The sequence below is a fragment of the Triturus cristatus genome, chromosome 8 (genome assembly GCF_964204655.1).
Source record: "Triturus cristatus chromosome 8, aTriCri1.1, whole genome shotgun sequence".
NCBI lineage: Eukaryota > Metazoa > Chordata > Amphibia > Caudata > Salamandridae > Triturus > Triturus cristatus.
The window spans coordinates 740,689,943-740,711,604 of NC_140591.1; the positions used below are offsets into that span (position 1 = coordinate 740,689,943).

A 21,662-nucleotide genomic window follows, 5' to 3' on the forward strand; every position below is an offset into this window, starting at 1 on the left:
TCGGGTGTTGTTTCCCTGACACCTCTGGACTCTTAAAAGTCCAGAACCTCACCAAGTACCCATAATGTTAGTAAACAGTAGGGGGTAAGAATTCATCTCTCTTTCTTTAGCCCTGTTTATCGAGTTCTGGTTTCGAGCACAATATTGGGCCATATCGTTGGCATATCTGTTTCCGACCGCGATATAATCAGCGTTTTGCACATGAGCAGCACACTTCACAACAGCCAATTGTTTAGACAGCTGTATCGCCTCAAGCAACTTCCCAACCACTTCAGAATTCTTTATAAGAGTTCCACTTGAAGTCAGAAATCCTCTCTGCAGCCATATCTGGCCGAAATCATGCACAGCACCAAACCCATTCTGACTATCAGTCACCACAGTCAATCTCACATTCTTTCCGATCTTGCATGCTCTGTTAAGGCTACAAGTTCAGCAACCTGGGCTGATTTTACTCCCTTCAGGTAAGATGCTTCCATTACTGCTGCAACTGTGCATACTGCATATGCTGCACTCAGATTTCCTTCCTCGGTTCTCAAGCATGACCCAATTACAAACATCACAAAGTCACTCTCAGACAAAGGTACATCTTTTATATCAGGACGTGGTTTGGTACAGAAATCCAATACATCCAAACAATCATGATCTACTTCGTCCCTGACTTCAACATTCTCATCATCAGATAATAGCGTTGAAGGATTCACATTCAGGCATCTCACAAGGCTTACATTCTTTGCACCTAATATGACCTTCTCATACTTAGTCAGCCGACTATGTGCCATGAACTGAGTGCGACTCCTTGTTAAAAGGATTGCCACATCATGAGGTACAAACACTCGCACAGGATATCCCATCACAATTCCCTCACTCTGTTCCAGACTCTTACAAGTAGCAGCTACTGCTTTTAAACAACCTGGCAACGCTACAGCTACAGGGTCTAGCATTGCTCAAAAATATGCAATTGGTCTTCTCAATTTTCCATGTTTCTGTATTAATACAGAAAGTGCACATCCGTTCCTCTCACTGCAGTACAGCTCAAACTCCTTTTCATAGTCAGGCATTCCTAATACTGGCGCTTCACACAAACTGTCTCTCAATTTCTTAAAAGCTGCTAGTTCTTCCCTACTTAAGTCAATGGGATCTCTCACATCACTTCTCGTCAGGCGTACCAAAGGTTTTGCGATCAGGGAAAAGTTACTTATCCACTGACGACAATATCCACCCATTCCAAGAAACATTCTCACTTCTCTTTGCATCATTGGGGATCTCATTCCTTTTATTATCCTGATTCTGTCTCTTGTTATCTTCCTCAGTCCCTTTTCAAATTTGTTGAACTAAATATTGTACTTCTTTCTGACAAAATTGCAATTTCGATGGTGATATCTTAAGCCCTTAAATCACATACCTCATAAGGAAGGATTCCTAGATTGGCGAGGGGCCGAGAGGAACTCTATGAGGGAGTACACCCTCCCGTGGGTTAACACTATGTCACTATAAGTACTCCCGTGGTTGACTAGTCAGCAAACAATATGTGTAGCTAACTAAAACAAATTGTTATTGAAGTAACGATGGCATACCCTATTTGAAGTGTGTGACACCACATAAGTGTGGGGAAGGAAGCAAGTCCTTTTGTTATTATATTCCCTCACACACCCTAGTGGTGTCATGCTTCATCATCGGGACACCCCGACGCCTAAAAGTCAGGGTGGGCTCAACATTATTTCAGGGAGCACTTATTGAGATGATATTTGGCCAGGGGGTTAAATATTAAGAATCGGTGTCAGACCCCAGTTTCCCTTTATTCTTGGGTCTGGCACTGATAGTAAAAACAAGAATAGAGGGTTTCTAGGGATATTATGGTTCTAGGACCCTATTGCCAACATGTTTCTGTCCTTGCTGCCCCATAAAGGGTGCACGGACTTTCTTCAGGGCGTGGGCCCCCTGGAGGATTAAGAAAGTACAAGGGTTATTCCCTACACTAGTATGCAGTAAGGGCAGATAGCTGCTCCCTATTATAAATCAAACGATTGTCGTTGTAATCACTCCATCTGTGAAAAGCAGAAAAAAGACAAACAACGTATATAGCGCGTTATGTCCTGTTTAGTAATGAAATAAATATGTATACCTTCGTTTTTTCACATCATCATACGTGAAACACAAATAGAATGTGCGTGTGATTTAGAGCGTAACCCATCGTATATGTGCCACACATCTCGTAGCGTGTGAATACATGGGTGGCGGTGATTTACCGCATACTAATTTCATACACTCTTTGGTGCGTGATTTGTAGACGTCAGTCTTCCCAGTCAGACGTACAAACATGAAGACACAAGATTAAAATGAATCTATCCCTCACTCATTCTCATAACCATCACAGTTACTAACATTCAATCATTTTACATACAATATAGCTTACCCCAATTAAGGAGAGGATGAACCCCATCTGGGACCTCTATACGTGGGGTAGCCCTGTAGTCACACTCTGTAGGTCCACAGAACACGAAAATTCAAAATCAGTACACCCAAATGCACCCAATTAATATTTTGTAAATTGTGGTTACATCAAGGATGTTGAGCCCAACAAGTTGTGGGGAAAACATAAATTGGAAAAAGGAAAAAGGAAAGATAGGCAAAAACACGATCATTACTAGTCTGTGTCTTAATCGCATACCTCCATTATTCATAACACACGTTCAGATTACTCATGCCACCAAGGGTCCTGCCCCGTAAGGACACCTGTTCGGTAGTGGTTCCCACAGCTTGGAGTCACTGCTGTGTTCAGGGCCATGGTTTTTAACTTGTGTATGGAGCCTCGGTAGATGCTCCCCTCTGCTTCCGGGGGTTAGTGGCCACTCCCATTAGCGGATGTACGTACTTTGCGTATACCGCCTAAGGAAGTCTGGGGTTTGTAGTTCCGGGTGTCCCGTACTCCGGTAGTTTAGTTGTTTACAGAAAGGGACTTCCTAGTTCTATGTATATATCTGCAGATAATGATTAAAATTAAAAATCAAACATCCACCATATTTATTCTAAGACCTAAGCATACTAAAGGTTGATGTTAAAAAGTTGTGATGCAATATCCCGTCTGGTTATCGGGAGTGAATGACACTACCCTAAATCGGATACACGTGTATCATGTATTTCGCAATAAGGAGTCTGGGATTTGTGGTTTACGATGTTAAAACCTCACGTAGTTTAAATGTCATCAGGAAAAGATATTGTATATTCTCCAATGTATATACCTGCAGATCATAGTTACAATTTCAAAAAATGACGTTTTTTCAAGCCCTATGCGTATAGTAATAATTAGGGTTGCTTTTTGTCACATAATCCGAATGTATTATAGATAAGTGAGGGGGTCGGTAACGTAGCCTGGTTAGTAAAGCGATCCCGCTTGTTGAATCTGTGTGTGCATTACACAGGCTTCTCGAGTTTTCGACGCCACAAGCAGGTCGTCGATATATTGAACTAGCACTGAATTCTCTGGCATTTCTAAATCTTCCAAAGACTTTTTCAATATCTGATTAAATATCGAGGGGCTTTCTGTATACTCCTGTGGGATTCGGCACCAAGCCAAAATACGTTCGCCAATACGGAACGCAAAAATTTGCTGGCTATCATGGTGCAACGGGATGGAAAAGAAAGCGTGACATAAGTCAATTACTGTGTACCATTCTGTATCATGAGGAATCTGATACAAAATCACAGATGTATTTGGTACAATAGGACAGCACAACACAGCAATTGTGTTTATCTTTCTCAAATCTTGTACTATCATGAACTTCCCATTAGGCTTTTTCAGTCCCATAATTGGTGAATTACATGGACTACTCATTATTTCTCTCAAAATTCCTTGTTTAATCATCTTCTCGATTATAGGGGTAACTCCTTCAATTATCTCAGGTGTCAATTTATATTGAGGAACATTTGGGTAACTTATTCCTTCCTTCACTGTTACTTTTATGGGATCCACATTTCTCATCAATCCTACATCTTCTCCTGTGAAATCCCAAACCTCTGCTTTCACTGTCTGTTTCAATTCTTTTGGTAATTCGTCAGGGTTGAATACAGCATAGGCTTCAGTAATCTCAGTTTCCATATTAGCCATAGTCTTTTTATACAGTACATCTTCATCAGGGGTCTCAAATGCTATACCATCAGGGGTACAGAATATGGTGCAATTCATTTTGCACAACAGGTCTCTTCCTAATAGGTTTACAGGACTTGAATCACACACAACAAAGCGGTGCATTTCGGAAAATTACCCTATATTGACCTTTACTGGTTCTGTGAGATACGTTTTGATCTGTCTGTTGGATACTCCAACCACTTGGATTGTTTCATCCGAGAGAGGAAGATTCTTAACATTAGCTGACCTAACAGTTGATCGAGTAGCACCAGTATCTACCAGGAAAGTAATATTTTCGTCATTTACCTTTCCGTCCACAAAAGGGCATGTCTGGTCTACTTCTAGAGTTGCGCCAAGTACGCACTCTTCTTCCTCCCTTCTGCACCGTCAATAACCTTCTTCTGACTCACTCTCATCGCGTTGTAGCCAATACTGCGAAACAGCGCTAGCGCGCGGCAGCTTACTTACCTGTTCTTCATTGTAGAATCCTGTCTCATTACTGTATTTCTGTGAATTTATGCTCTGTGGAATAGGCGGCTTTGGCACCTGATTCTGTTGGGTAACAACCTGCTGCTGTCGCTGCCGTTGACCACTCATCTCTTTCTGCACCTGCGGATTCAATGATGCATTATCACCATTAGTATTCAGGGGAAATTTACACTCGGATTTCCAGTGCCCTATTCTTCCGCAATTATGACATGGCCATTTCTTTTTGGCTTCCTCAATATTGAATTGTCCTTTTCCTTTTCCAGTATTAAATCTAGGTTTTGGTCCTGCATTATTCACTTGTTCAATCAATTGTGCTTCCTGTCTTTCTGCAACCTTTACTTGTGCCCACATAGCTTTCTCTTTTAGTTAACGCTGTTTGGCTTCAATTTCATCACTAAAATATTTTGCATTTCTTAGTACTTCATCTATTTTCTTGTTTTGCCAATCCACAGTATGCTGCTTAATCATTTCACTAATTTCTGTACGTAGGCCATATACAAATCTATATACAAAATGACTCAAATCCTTTTCACTCAAATTTTCATCACCACTAAACTGCTTGAAGGCAAGGATTAACCTTTCGTAGTACGCATGCACTGACTTCTTAGTTTCTTGATGAGTTCGGTCAATTTTCACCCAATCAGTCTCTTTGGGAGGTACTTTGTTTTTCAAAAAGGTGATCATATTTTCTCATCACCTCCGGATCAGGGGCACCTGTCTATGGATCTCTAGGGTATTCTTTTGTAGGCCAGTCTATTACAATTTTGCACTCTGTCCATAAATCTGCTGGTACTATTATGTCAAATAGACTATTCAAATCAATCCACAAAACTTTTGATAATTTTACAAATCTGTCCACTTGTCTATACCACTCGACTGGCTTTTTGGGTAGTCGAGGGAAATCATTTGTAAATGACAAAATATCTTGCCTAGTCCAAGGAACATGTACATATCCTCCTCCTGGAATTTCTCTCATAGGGCATTCTGTCACTATCTTTTCTTTTTCTCTTACGGGGAAAGCTGTAAACATTTTCTCTGAGGCATCATCTTGTTTACTTAACCACCTACTTCTCCATTTATCCACATCTCCCCATTTTCTTAACAAAATGATTATGTCTTTTATCTGGATTATTCGTCCTGTGGTGTTCAGATTTTCAATGTCTTTCTCGGTAAAGTCTACTCGATATGGTTTTTGCAAAGCTTTTACCGTTTTAATGTCTATTCCCATTTCATTTGCTACTTCCCCTAGTCTCTCATGTAGACTCTTTGCTCTCCAAGTAATACTTTTGCACATCCTCCATCCTGATAGGTTTTTAATTTGTCTGTGGGGATTGTCCCTACTATTAATTCTTCCAAAACCATCCTTAGTTTGGCCACATCTATAGATTCAGATTCTCTGTCTAAGCTCCTTAACCATTCACTTAATTCTTCTGAAGTTGGACCTACTGGTTTTTCCTCATTACCTCATTCTGAGTCTCTTAGTGTTTCTGTTATGGAATCTGTAGTCATTATCAGTCTTTCAACTAAACCTGGATTTGCTGTCAAATTTTTATGCGTACTCTGTTCTGATGTACTTACTGTTTGTCTCCATGGGTTCTCTTCTGAATTTATCCTTGGCATCTCTATCTGTTTGTTACTGTTATAAGGGACCGTTAAACAATGTTCATTATCCTTTTGTTTATCAAAAATAGGCATTACTGGACCTATGGTTACGGGAACAGTCACGGCTTCTAAGTTTTTAGTCAATTCCCTAATCTTTTCGGTTAATTCTAAAGTGGTTTTTACTAATTCTGTTGTATTTTCACTACTTACCTGGCTATCCTGTTTTTTCTCTATTTCTCTGAAATAATTATTTCTCCCTAACTCTTGGGGTACTGGTTTAGGGGGAACAACCTTTACAACGCAACTTTTACAACGCACTACCTTTACAACGCATTTTTTACAACGCATAATCCATTACAACGCATGACATTACAACGCATGACACTACAACGCATTTTTAAAAACTACCTTTACAACGCATTCCATTACAACGCATACTACCATTACAACGCATACCATTACAACGCATAATATTACACTACACTATCCAACACTTACCCTACTGTTGCACCCCCTGGAGTTAGAATAGTAATTTTTACCCCTATACTATCCAACACTTACCCTACTGATGCACCCCCTGGAGTTAGAATAGTAATTTTTACCCCTATACTATCCAACACTTACCCTACTGATGCACCCCCTGGAGTTAGAATAGTAATTTTTACCCCTATACTATCCAACACTTACCCTACTGATGCACCCCCTGGAGTTAGAATAGTAATTTTTACCCCTATACTATCCAACACTTACCCTACTGATGCACCCCCTGGAGTTAGAATAGTAATTTTTACCCCTATACTATCCAACACTTACCCTACTGTTGCACCCCCTGGAGTTAGAATAGTAATTTTTACCCCTATACTATCCAACACTTACCCTACTGATGCACCCCCTGGAGTTAGAATAGTAATTTTTACCCCTATACTATCCAACACTTACCCTACTGTTGCACCCCCTGGAGTTAGAATAGTAATTTTTACCCCTATACTATCCAACACTTACCCTACTGTTGCACCCCCTGGAGTTAGAATAGTAATTTTTACCCCTACACTATCCAACACTTACCCTACTGTTGCACCCCCTGGAGTTAGAATAGTAATTTTTACCCCTATACTATCCAACACTTACCCTACTGTTGCACCCCCTGGAGTTAGAATAGTAATTTTTACCCCTATACTATCCAACACTTACCCTACTGTTGCACCCCCTGGAGTTAGAATAGTAATTTTTACCCCTATACTATCTAATACTTACCTTAAATGTAATTTAATATTATGCGTTGTAATGGTATGCGTTGTAAAGGTAGTATGCGTTGTAATGGAAATGCGTTGTAAAGGTATTTTTTAAAAATGCGTCGTAGTGTCATGCGTTGTAATGTCATGCGTTGTAATGGATTATGCGTTGTAAAAAATGCGTTGTAAGTGCATGCGTTGTAAAAGTGTGCGTTGTAACGTCATACATCCCTGGTTTAGTCTTAATGTTTCGCAAAGTCTCTCTCATTGGGGCACTTGGTGTCAACATGTCAGAATCTGGTTGATACGGGGGTGGATTTTTATAAAACATGTCATCAAGAACATCATCCTCCGATTCATTCACTCCATACCCTCCCGACTCTATATTATGTCTCTTTTCTGTACATTTTCTACCACCAATTTCTTCAACATGTCTCACAGGAAACAAACCATCAGTCATATTTGCCCTTCGCCATCTTCTCATTCTGTCGTCATGATTCTCCAGTCCATGTGATCTACCAAACATGTACCTATACCTTCCGCCACTTCTCTGTCTTTCTCTGTCATGCATCTCCGTCAATGCTTCAAACTGTGTCGGTCTAGGTCTCGGTTCTAGATTCATCATTTTCTCTCTCAAATTTCTCAAAACCGCTAAATTAAATGAACCATGCTCTGGAAATGCCAAAACGCCATCATCTTTGGTATACTTTGCCCAATTGTCCAACCAAATACATGTATGATATCCGTATTTCGCAACCATAAAGGATGCGGGTTCTTTAGGTGGAGGAAGCAACTGTCCCTCTCTAGTCTTAATCGGTTTGTCCTTTTTAAATAAACTCTTGATTTTTCCAAACCAGGACTTTTTCTCTTTTTCTGGTGGATCGTAATACATCATTTTGTCTTCCGTATGTCGCTAGCTTTTCCCTACGACTATTCGGTTATTTCAACCAATCGTAGCGCGACTAACACACCAATCAGGGGCGTCTACGTTTCTTACTGACTAGCCAATCCCAGCGCGATCTTTCTGACGTCACCTTTTCTCGCTACCGCAGCTTCTGGTCCTGCTCCTGCTGACCCCTCCTTTACAAAATTTTATTGGTAAACCTTTTCTTACGTTCCTTTGACTTATAAATCTATTAGTAACGACATAAAAACACCACCATTGTCTGCTTCGCTAACCAAAGAACAGTCAATTACCTTTTTCACAAGAATTCCGTCTTTCCCGAGAGCAGCGCTTACCTCTGCCCTACTACAGAATCGTTACTTCCGTTGATAAAGTAGCACATCCCTCTACTTCACCCTTCTAGCAAGCATCAGCTAACCGTTTCTCCAGAATTAAGACACTTAGTTGGAGACGTAATGCTCCTGAGAAATAAAACCAGAGTTTCACAATTAACTTGAATGCTATTTCATTCACGCACTTTCATACGGAAAATGTAGTACATTTACACAGAATTCTGTCTTTCCCGAGAACAGCGAACAATCTGTCCTACTACAGAATTATTACACTTGTTAATTAAGTAGCGCTTCCCTCTACTTTATCCTTCTATCAAGCTTATGGAACACCTATTACCTTTCCAGTGATAAGCGTAATCAGAGTGCCTTTTGGACTCCTGGTACCTAAGACCAAAATTTCACAGGTGACCTTTCACTACCATACATTTCTCTCATACAGAAAATGTCCCTAATGGCAACACACGACGATGTTACCGAATCGAACCCAGACAATGCGTTGTGCAACTCCAATCGTCACACGTTTTCCCTGTGTACCGACAGGGTAACAACAATTGCGTCTTTCCCAAGAGCAGCACTTACCTTTGCTCTACTACGGAACCGTTACAACTTCCGACTTCCTACATCCCAGAAGCCGTCAAACAACATAGAACTCGATGCGATTCGACATAGAGTGTTAATACATAAACCAATACTTTCCTATAATCAATAAGCAATTTACAAGCAATAATCACCAAACCAAAACAATAAAAACCATAGCTCTGCTACCAGAAAACTGATAGAGCGCAAAAAACACTGGTAACGGGGAAAGCAAACCTGTACCGGTATCCTCCCTGCGTCAGACCCGACATCACACTAACTCATTCACACATGCAGTCATTTGTGGGGCCCATAACACCAACACTCACACTAACTGTTCACCGGTCTGCACACAGCAGGAGGGATGAGCGGTTCAAGCGCTCGACATGTGAGGGGAACACCTTATAACCTATAGGGAAAGAAAAGTTATTTTACAACAATGTACATCAGCACCTCTTCCACCTACATATCTCAATCCTAAATATCAAGGCACTCCTCCCACATGGTCAATGGACCATTTAGTTGGATTGGTTGATGGTGATTTAGAACCAGCTAAAACACATTCAAGATTTAGATCTTACCTTTCTTAATCCACAAACTCATTGTTGTTAATCAATATCTGTTTATCTAAATTTCTTGATGAGTTAAGTTCGCATTTGAAAAGTTTATATCAAATTTTAGGTATATCACAGAACAACATATTTACCTAATCTGGCTATTTGGAGTCCTCTAATTCACTGGCTCATATTTGCAGTCAGTCGTCCGAAAGCTAATCAACGTTCAAAGTTCTTTGCTCAGCACGCTACAGTCTCAAAGATCGGCCAGGACCAGAGACGTGCAAGCATTTATCATTGCCCGTAGATCTAAGGAAAATTAGCAGTCATCGAATAATCGGGCAGCATCCGGACCTTCTAGGATTCAGGAAATGCAGTAGTCGCCTAAGTAGCGTCATGAGTAGCGTAGTCGTAACGTCATCGAGGATGTCGTTGTAGTAGAGATTATAGCTGTCCCTCTCTATTCTACCATGCACTTTTATAATAAAAACGAATCAAATATGATACATTTTATAATTTAGAGCAGTCATGATTGGCTGGTTGAGATCGTCTGATGCTAGGGTTTGGGACATTAGTACAGTTCGAGGGGTGAGGTCATAAAGTCAGTGAAAACTCAGTTCATTCTGGTTTTACTGTAAAATCAATTGTTTTCAGTCTTGGCCGTCTTCCCACAGTGTCCTTGCTTGAGTACATGGTGATCACAGTTCACAACAGGGTCTGGAAGACTTTGTCGCTTCTGCGCACTTCACTCCGCACCTCATGGGACAGTGGCCACTTTGTCGTGTAGCGTCAGCGGGCATTTTGGATTTAGGCCCAAACGCCAACTTAAGCAAAACAAACACAAAAGAGTAATTAATGCATAGAAATAATAAATCTAATGTTAACCCCTTACTAATCCCTCTATGTGCTTGTATTTATCTAGCGTATAGCGACATTCAAAGCAATTATATTCACCCTTTTTGGTCCTCCTCCTGGGCAACATTACAAGACACTACAAAAGCAACATATATCATGCAGTATTCTATTTACTACATTTACTACTGTTAGTATGCGTACGGATTTTAGTCATAAAGGCTATTTAGCCATGCAATATGCAAATCCCACGGGTAATTCGAATATTAATAATGTTGATTAATAAACATGCAAACTCATTTAATAATATTATAATTAATAGATTATTCAATTTGTATTTTCGTGCAGAATGGGGGAGGTATACAAAATTTTGTACTACCCGCTCCATCATAGGCACAATTCGACTTGTCCTTATTTAGGCATAATATTCCAGTCCTTATTTAGGCATTGGCCATGCAGATCCAAATACAGGCATGGTCACCTACATCCGTCCATCCCACATCACAACGAGTTCTTAGAAACCAGACCCTTAAGCCTTTGGGATTTTCCCTGCTTGGATTATTGATTTCTCCAAGAACTCATCTGTAATGCATGAACTACTATTCCCTAGGGGTTCATTCATGACGTCTTCCTCTGCCCAACTTTACGTCAATGCTAGCATTCCTAGACACCTTCCAGGTATAAATACACCTTCACTTGCCCTGGCAAATCACAGCACGGCACAGCTCGGCTATACGGCTCGCCATGGCAAGTCCTGAAGGAGTTTGAGTCCCCGCACTGACGCGCTCATCAGACGCTGTCTTCCCTGCACGCAGAGATTCCAGCTTCCAGTTTTCCAACTCCCTTTGCGGGGTGTTAGTGTTCGAGATCTGGAAAGAGATTCCCACCTCTCTCATTCTAAGGTATGGAGCTGACTAGAACTTAAGGAAATTCTTGTCATCTCATATAATATACTAACTTAAGCTCATGCCAACTATAGCTTAAATCCGCACCTACTTCCTACCTTGCACTACATTCAAGTTAGGTACACTGGGGTAGAAATATTTAGAAGCACCAGATGAGTATCCACTTTTAGCATGTGTATTTATGTGGATGTATATAGATATAGGTCATAGCTAAAAGACAATGCTGTTGCAGTTTTACTTCTTCTTACAGCTGACCCTGTGCATATTATATCTTGCTTACTGTCTAATGATCGTGGCAGCTCATATCTCTTACACGAGAACTAAGACTGTTCAATAAATCCTTTTTTATTGAAAACGCCCGTCTTCCTATTTTCTGTGTAACTCTGAAGAAACTAAGCATGCACGATTGACTGAGTGAAACTGTTATCTATTGTTTCCATGATTCTGAGACACGTTCCGATTTTGAAAGGAAACAAAGTTGTCAAGTTTATGCGGTTGTCAGAAACGAATCCCTTCTTGTTCATTCGAGAAGTTTCTAGTGACCTCTGAGTTAGCTGGCACACAAGTAATTAAGTTTAATATACTCAATAGGAGCATACTGACCTCAGTCCTATGCACAGAACTATAATGTATATTATTCCAATGCGCAAAGCCTATAATGGAAATAGGAACTACACTACAACTGAATGAGGGTGTTAATGAAAATATGGAAGGGAGGGTAAATTTGGACATATTTCATGCATTAGAGAGGATTCTCTTGTCATAATAATAATAATAATAATAATAATAATAATAATAATATTATTAATAATAATAATAATAATAATAAACTTGAATTTGTAAAGTGCACAGCTACCTCCGAAGTGGTTTCCCGGCGCTGGGGGCCCTCGGTAAGTTAAGCGAGCTATTGCCCAGAGTCACATGGTGCTGGGCTGACCTGCCTCCGGGGATCGAGCCGTGAACCCCGTGGTCTGGAGTCAGGCATCCTGGCCGCTGCGCCACACCTCTTCCACAAGTCATGTTTAACCTTGCTTGAGAAATCCACTGCCCATTCTGATCATGTGTAGGGTGTTTTATCTCCAATTCAAAAGGGGGTGCAGCAGCTTAATTGTGCCAGTTCTTGTCTGGGCAAGGCAGGGAAATGTAATGATGTGAAAACTCAGGTGAGTCAGACCACTGTAAAGGGGACAGACATGGGGACGCAGGTGAGGAATTGGGGAGGTCGGGGGGCTACTACCTTAGTGCAGCCCAGAGATAGCCATATGCTTGTTAATTTGTCTGGTAGCAAATCAGGAGGTCATGAATCGATGGATCATCTACACGTCATCATAGAGGAAAATACAAATGTATTACTACCTAAGAATACCCCACCGGTTTACTCTATTTTTAAGAAGGGGAACACCAGGATGTCGTGTGATACAGTTTTAACAACTGATGTTCCAGTCGGTAATCAACCCATGATTGAGTTAGAGGCTGTTCCCACTGGGGAGGATGTCCCTCAGGCAGAAGCTAATGGCCCTAAAACACAGAGGGAGAAGAAGAAGAGGACCCGGCGTGTAATAAAACATCAGCCCAAAAATGACTGTTTCCGACTTTATTGAAGGAGCTTGTCGATTCCTCCTTGCTGCAGAAAGGTTGTGATTCTAAGCCCGTTGGGTCCCCGGTTCGTCATAATCCTGGGTATCCAGAGGTAAATCCTCTCCTTTACCTATTATTATGAAAGATGAATTTGTAGAGAGGGGTTTAGACCAAAAGAAGGGCACAAGGTTTTGGGGGTAATGGGACATAATAGGGGGGTTGTGTTCTAAATGGGAGAATCATAAAACATGGACACATATGGATTCTGTGCTTCATTAAAAAAAGATAAACCTAGATCCGCTGAATAAAGTAGTAAAGACAAATGATGCTCTGTTAGAGGTAGGGCAGGTAGGAGATAGCTTCCACTCAAGCCCCACTAGTAGGGATGCTGTACGGTTAGATCACAACCAACGGAGGATTTATGTGGGAGGCCCTACCATTACTTTCTCTATAGGACAAATGCCAGAGCCAGTATCTAAGTCAAGGCTGAGTGATAGGGTACATGTTGTACAAGGGCTAGGACAAGTAATAAATAGTTTGTCACTACTTGACAGAGAACTGGGCCCCATTACTAGAAGTTTCCTTTTGCAGCTATTATGTGAAATCGAAGATCTGAGATTATTAATAAGTAAAGCTATTGAACAAGTATTTTTAGAACAAAGATGTGAACTCCTACTTGCCATACTTGCCAAAGTAACTTTCAGCTCCTGAATGATCACAATGTTAGTATTGGCTAATGTAGATCTTTTTAGAAAAAATGGGATTTATGTTTTTCATTTTAAGGAGACAGTTTTTGTCCCATGTGTGTCCCAATGGGAGGATTTCCAGTACATGGGTGGAGTGTTACCCAACACTAAGGGGGCTGTAAGTCTGAAAGATATTAAAATCTCAGTTGGTAGCACTTCAGCGAAAAGAGTGATTAAAATGGTGGGACACGTGGTTCAAAGTACCATGCACCATAGAGGAGGTGGACCAGTGGAGTTCGGTAGCTGGCTCATTGAATGGTTCTAAAGAAGGGGAAAAAGTCCCTATTCTATGCCGGTAGCCCTCCGAAAAAAAGTTTTGCTCTGGAACATGGCTGGTCTAGGAAACCCCAGCTCTAAGCTAGGGGCCAGATGTAGCAAGCTAAATTGTGATCGCAAACTCGGAAATTCATTGTGCAATGTAGAGAAGAAAAAACCCAATCGTAAATTAAGGAATCGCAAAAATCAAGACCATCCATTCTGCGAATTCTTATTTTGCAAATATAAACTTACAGAGTCCCAAATTGCGACTCTCTATTAGCGAGTTCGCAACTAAGGATTCGTAAACAATGTATGATAAATCGCAATTAGCGATTTCATTGAAAATTGCTATCTGTGACTCGCAAATTACCACCAACTCAAAGCAGCTGGTAACTAGGTGCACAGAATATAAACAGGCCCAGAATGCATCACTATTTTTCACAATGGCAGCCCTGTATGTCGTAGCAAGGAGGATGTGGATAAAAGCAGCAGCACAGAGAATTAGGAGGCGACAGGAACGCATATACAGAGTGCGCATTACCCTGTTCCAACTGACAGAAGAAGATGTACATGATAGGTACAGGCTTGACTCTGCTAACCTTCCTAGACCTGATACGTGACCTGCATCCAATCCTGGAGCATCAGACATGCAGGATCCATGCAATTCCAACACATGTGCAGGTCCTGTGTTCACTGCACCTACTTGCATCAGGTAGCTACCAGGTGGTGATAGCTGCAGCTAGAGGGGTCTCCCAAAGTTGCCTGTCATGCTTCCTCAACACCTTCCTGGATGCCATGCTTCAAAGAATACACCATTACATCCGCTTTCCCACCACGCAACGGGAACTGCAGAAGACTAAAATGGATTTCTACCAGATGTCAATTCCCACATGTCATTGGGTGCATTGATGGGACACATGTCGCAATCTGTCTCCCCTCAGCTACTGGGTATGTGTATAGAAACCGAAAATCCTATCATTCCATCAACGTCCAGGTCATTTGTAATGCCTCACAAATCCTCACTGATATTGTTGAGAAATTTCCAGGAAGTACGCATGACTCTTACATCTTCAGGCATAGTGGAATCTATACACTTATGACTGGGGGAGAATTTGGAGAAGGATGCCTGCTAGGTAAATCCATGTGACAAACTCTGTTGTACACCTTGGATGTATTGGAAGTGGCCTGTGATTGATGTTTTTCCCTTTCTCATTTAGGTGACAGCGCATATGCAGTGCGTTCATTTATACTCACCCCATTTCTCAACCCAACTACCCCAAATGAGAGTAGATACAATGCTGCTCATAAGTTGATGCGGAATGTGGTGGAGCGGACATTTGGACTGCTGAAGAGCAGGTTCCGCTGCCTCCACAAAAGTGGAGGTGCACAGCAGTACCAGCCTGAGTTATGCTGCAAAATCATTGCAACCTGTGCCACGCTACACAACCTGGCCACAAAGAAGGGAACCCCAGTGGACAGCACTGATTCAGACTCAGAGGATGAGGAAGGCCCACAGCCACATCACAGAGCAACAGGTGGTGTAGGTGCCTCAGATGGGAGACACAGACGTGATGAGATCACACACAACTATTTCTAAGTGAGTAAGGAGACAAAGCTGAAAATGACTTTTGAATCACTGTGCTTTATTGTCCTTGACATCAGGAAATATGTGTGCACACAGCCTCACAATCTGGCCCTCTGTGTGCTTGAGTTGCACATCATGGCATATTCACACCCCATGCACATTCACAACCCTTTAACTGTTCTCTCATGGGTTCCCTCACCCATTTGAAAACGTCTGCCACAGCATGAACTTATTTTTTGCGCCCACGCACAGCACTGCTACGGTCAGTGTTCACACTGCCCTCCCTTGACGTGAGTTCTGCTGCTGTCCCTTGCCTTGCACTCCGCTGTCTGGGCTCAGTGACAGGTAGAGTGATACTGCTGCAGGTTGAGACCACCTTACTGTACCCAGCATCCCCAGCCCCTGTGGCAGCTATGTTGGCTGTCTGGAGTAACCCTGGGCATAGGACTACGCTAAGCTCGCGTAGTTTGCGTAGTTTGCGCAACAACACAGTATGCGAATTGCATGTAGCACAGTGCAAAAATGCATAGCGTAGCGGGCATTTTTTGCTTGCTAGCGGTCCTCAACGTCAAGTTGTCGACCTCGAGCGAGCAAAATAACATGCCGGCGAGACTTTTTCCTCGTTCGCGATCAGCAATATCAAGTTGCCGATCGCGAGCGTGGAAAATAAACCTCCCAGCGAGATTCTCAACGCGGGGAGGTCAGGTTTCTCATTGCGAGTGGTCACGTATGCTCGCGACCGCTCACGATGAGAAACTACCACTCCGCATTGAGAAAGCTGCCGCTCGAGTACAAATCTACTTGAGCTGCAGAAAATGACCGCTTGCACTGTGCAAGATGCGGTTTGCAATGATTGCACAGTGCGGACATGCATCTGGCACTGTGCAATCAGTGCGAACAGCATTTTGCACAGTGCACTACGAACTACGCGTAGCTCGCGTAGTGCGAAGTGCACTTCGCATAGCTACTCATAGCGCTGCTACGCAAACTACGCCCAGGGTTAGTCTGGAGCAGTTCAACAGCAATGGTGACCTGCACCAACCCCCTGGCAACATCCTGGCTGCAGTTGACCATTTCCACATGCATGGCAACAGTGGGTGTGCTCAGGACAGCTGTAGCGTTGCAGAGGCGGTTGACCACCTTTGTGTACCCATCCATACGTCTGAGTCTGCGTTGCTTCTCATGGCGCCTTGAGCCATGTTCCTTCTGCATGGTGGTGCATAGCTGTTGTATAGCCACAGTCATGTCCTTCATGCTTTCTGTATTGGCCCTCTGCAACTGTGGAGTTCAGATCAGAAATGCCCTCCTTGATATCCCTCATGTTCTTATTCAAGGCCACCAGCTACCGTTGCATTCATTTCATGCTTTTCATTTGCAACCTCTGCACCTTGACCATGGTGCCCTAAAGACCCAAAAAGACAGTTGATTCCTCCCCTTGCTCATCAACACATTGTGGCCTTGGTCTGCGTCTGAGACCACTAGTGTGACTACGCTGCCCAGAAGACTGGAGGCTATGCTAGCTCTTCGGGCATGGACTGTGGATGTTCCTGTGTCTCTTCCAATCCTCCCTCCATCTCCTGTACAGTTTCCACGGTGTACCTGCTACGTCTTGGTGCAGGTGTTGTGTCTGTGCCTGTGTGCAACTCTTCCTTCCCTGCATGTTGTTGCCCAGGTGCCTCATCTGGCTGTCTTCTGCCTGTGGCACAGGTTCGCCTGTGGATACAAGAGGACCATTTACTGTGTGTCCTTATTTCAATTTATTTTCATTAAATGTACATGACTTGGTATTCACACTAAAGGTGCTTAGCTTGGTTATTAACTGGTGTGAGTCCCCTGTGGATGTGTTAACCTGTGTCACTGCTTTGCTATTTAATGTTTGGGACTGCATCTCCCTTAATGCATTGCTGGTTGTTAACAAAATGTGGACTGGAGTGGCAATCTAACTTGCTCATGTTTTATTGGGGATTGGGGATTTGGGAGGGTGAGGGTTCAGGACAAAATGTGCATGCATCTTACCTGGTCTGGTGTTGCCTGTGGCTGAGCTGTCCACTTCTCCTATGCCACTTATGCTCTCAGGCTGGAGGGTGGACTCCACCATGTCCTCCAGGGGTGTTGTTGCTGGCTCTGTGGATGATCCTCCACCTGTTCTTTTGCTTCCTTCAGCCTATTTGCAACCCTGTCTTTCGCCCTGTCATACCAGCGCTTCTTTAGGTTGTCGATGGAGAGCTTTGTGACCCCAATAGCATTCACCTTGGCTTGTATTTCCAGCCAGATCTTCCTCTTCTGCAATTCTGAGACATGCAGAGACATTTTCCCAAAGAGTTGATCAGGAGTCTTCACTACTTCCTCTATGAGGACCTCCAACTTCTTTTTGCTAAATTTGTGTTCTTCTTCCTTTCTACAGGCTCCTTTCACTTCTCCTGTGTGTCCACTCTGTCAGTTTGCCCCTGTCTGGGCACTCCTGTACAGCTCCTGGAGGTGTGCTCCTGCTCTCTACCTCTCCCATAGCCTCAGGCACTCTGAAACAGCATGGGCGGGGTCACTTCCTGCTTATGATGTCATCAGACTGCACCAGGATAGCAGATTCGTGAATTTGAGATTTTTTAAAATTGCGATTTCGCAAATACAGAAGTGGTATTTGCGATTCGGTATTGCAAATTTTAATGAATCGCTGCCTATTAGCGTTTTTTTTTCCACATTGTGGTTTGCAATTCATAAATAGCGATTCAGTAAAAATCGCTATTTACGAATTGCAATTTTGGATTCTCATATATCTGGCCCTAGAGGCCCTAATGCAACATGATCTGTCTACAGAAAACATGGTGCTGCACAGATTTTAATTTTGAGAATTTCTTTGTATTCTGCAGCGCAGCAAAACAATCGGTAAAGGGTCATGCAAGCGGTGGTTTGGCTATTTTACTTATTTGCAGGAAAAATTGGAATCCTCCTGGTTTTCTCCCATCCGTCTAATATGTGTATGGCCATGAAACTTGAGCTAAGTAGTGGAAGGCATGGCCAGTACTAGTCCCTGTTACTGGTGAATGTATATATTCCCGCAGGGATGGTGTCTGATTGTCTGGTTGAATCCCTTTTCTCTTTTATCCATAAAATTAGTATCTCAGAAGAATATACATTGATATTGGTGGTGGGAGATTTTAATGCAAAAATCTCTAACTGTTCCTCCCTGGTTTACCGTAACCAGGAACTGGAGGATGTATGGGCCATCTCTGAGCCAATGTTGCCCGACAACATTAGGTCACATAAGTGAGGATTGAATTTTTTGCACTGTTGCAGAATAAATGATCTTGTCACTTTAGATGGGTGATTCCCAGAGGATTTCCCAGCCCCCCTTACTTTCCTTGCTTCTCGGGGGCAGTCACTTATTGATTACATGGTAGTATCTTACCCGCATTTTGGTTCCTGCTCCCAATTTAAGGTACTGGGAAGAAACTTGAGTGACCATAGTATTTTATCAGTGGAAGTCAGTTTGGACCTCAAGTCTTTGGAGCCCTGGAATTCTAGAGATGATGGTATTACATATAATGAAACAAAAGGGCACACTTTTTGGTTGAATAAAAGCATTATATGCTTAGGGAGGCTGGTTGAAAATGTGAGTTGTGGCCCTTTACAGGAAAATCCCATTTTATGGTTTGAAAAACACCTTCTCTTTTTTAGATCCTCCGGAAAGAAAAATCGAGCCAGAGGAACTAAGCAACCTACAGTTAGTTCCGGGGCAGTAAAAAGTTAAATCAGGAGATAAATGCACTAGTAAGGGAACAATTTAAGCAGTCTTCTTTGATTAGGCAAAGGGAAATTAGTAGATTAAAGTAGATAAGAAAGAGAATCAAGGCATTGGAACAAAGAAACGTGGAAGATTCAAACTAGATTAAACTAAGAGAGATCGCTCAGTCTGGTGACTTGCCCAAATACTGGGCCCAGATAGTCAAATATTGTGACAGTAGAGTTAAGGCAAAAGCCATTTGAATATCTAATGCAGAATGGACCCAATACATCTCACAGTTATATGCTCCAAATATATTGATCAGGTGTAAGTTAGAGGTATTTAGGGAGATCAACGTGGGGAGTGACTTAAAGGGGCAAGGTATTCAGGTGCAATGGGCCCTGAAGATTTTCCAATAGCTGTAATCAAACAAGATAGCTCCGCAGGAGCTCAATTCCTTTTTCCGGTATTTTCATATTGATATGCGTATGGGATTATTTCATCTTGTTGGACAGGAAGTATTGTGGTTCCATTATATAAAAAGTGTCCTAGAACGTCCCCCGCAAGCTTTAGGCAAATCGCAGTGTTAGATGCGACCGGAAAATGAATCGCTAAAAGCATCCTTCTCCATCTTCAGGATTGAGCTTTTGGAAATAATTCTGTCCCTACAGAGCAAGCAGGGTTTCGTAAATAGCGACATATTAGATAATATTACTGCCTTGCAAACCCTGATTGAAAAATACCCAATGGGTAAGGGAATGGCCCTGAATACTGCCTTTATAGATTTCTCCACAGCTTTCACAGCTTTCGACCGGATGGACTGGGGGACGCAGTGGAGGAAATTGGATGCAATAGGGATCCCTATGCATTTTCTGAGATTGATTATAGCATTGCACTCCTCAACTTGGACTCAGGTTTTGATGGGGGGTAATCAGAGCCTGTCGAATAAAGTAGAGACTCATAATGGGCTGAAGCAAGGGTGCCTGTTAACCCGTCTCCTCTTCTCTCTTTATATCAATGACTTGCCGAGTAGGGTGGGCCAGTGCAAAGGGGACCCCCCAAAATTAGAATCAATGAAATAGAGTTGTCTGCTTTATGGCGATGATGCCATCCTGATGAATTTAACCCCGATAGGACTTCAAAGGCGCCTTAATGAGTTGGCATGTTATGCTGATGATTCATATTTAAATAAATATAGCAATAAGTAAAATTATGATTTTTAGATATCGGGGTGTAGAGTCAGGAAAACTATGCACTGGTTCCTTGGGAAAGGCAAAATTGGTGTTGTGAAATTGTACCTGTACCTGGGAAGAATCTTTACAAGGAGATGTTCGAGCAGTGATCATATTGACCAATGCAGAATTAAGGCAATATTTCAGGCATGCGCAATTGGTAAGTTCTACAAATGTTGCGGACAAAGACACTTTGCACATGTTTTATCGGTATATAAAGTTGAAATCCTGCCAGTATTGAGTTATCCTTGTGAACTAGTGGAGGAACAGCAGTGGGTGTATTTTAAGAAGGTTGAGGGACGCATTTGGCGCACGATCTGTAACTTGAATAGAGCAGCCCCCATTGCGGTGATCAGGCTTGAATTTGGGTTCCTCTCGACCTATGTGTTTGCAATAGCTGCATGTTTGAGATGGAGTAATGCCTTACTAAACAGCGTTGAAACCCTTTACAGGCAGTGCTAAGGCAGGTAATCTTTGCAAGACTGAAGGGGAATAGCGTTGTTTTTAGGAATCATGTGAAAGCTGCACTTGTATTTGACATTGGGCAGAATAGCGTAGGTTCTTTACCAAAACAAGCTTTGAAAATGCTAATTAAAAAGATATACTGCCCTGGGCTTGGGTCATTCCAGTAATGATCTAATAGCTGGGAGTAGTATTTATAAACAACCTCAACTGTATGTTGTATGGAATCTCCCTCACGGAGTGTGCAGAACTATCTTGTTGTTTAGGTTGAGTCAGCTACCCCTAAGAAGTATAACAGGAGCATGGGAGGGATTTGCCAGACAGGACAGACTTTGACATCTATATGGAAGCTGGGTACAGGTTTTAAATCATCTCTTATGTGTCTGCCCACTATTACAACCATTATGATGTCGTATGATGAGGCCATTTTATTTACAATATAACATCACCACAGCAGAGGAGGCCAGAAACTTCTCCCCCCCCCCCCCTCCCAACAAGTGTGTTTTAA

The 21,662-nt window shown here is 42.3% G+C and overlaps 1 protein-coding gene across 6 annotated transcripts in view; it reads right to left on the minus strand.

Annotated features, from left to right (window-relative positions):
- LOC146804998 (arylsulfatase D-like) overlaps window positions 1-21,662 on the minus strand; it is a 480,817-nt gene that overhangs the window by 431,719 nt on the left and 27,436 nt on the right. Inside the window, exon 1 of one of the 6 annotated variants that reach the window (XM_085622137.1) lies at window positions 4,595-4,695. The exons of the other annotated variants lie outside the window; for them this stretch is intronic. The gene's annotated coding sequence lies outside the window, so the exon portion shown is untranslated. Of the gene's footprint in view, window positions 1-4,594; window positions 4,696-21,662 lie in introns of those variants that run through there. 6 annotated transcript variants of the gene reach the window in all.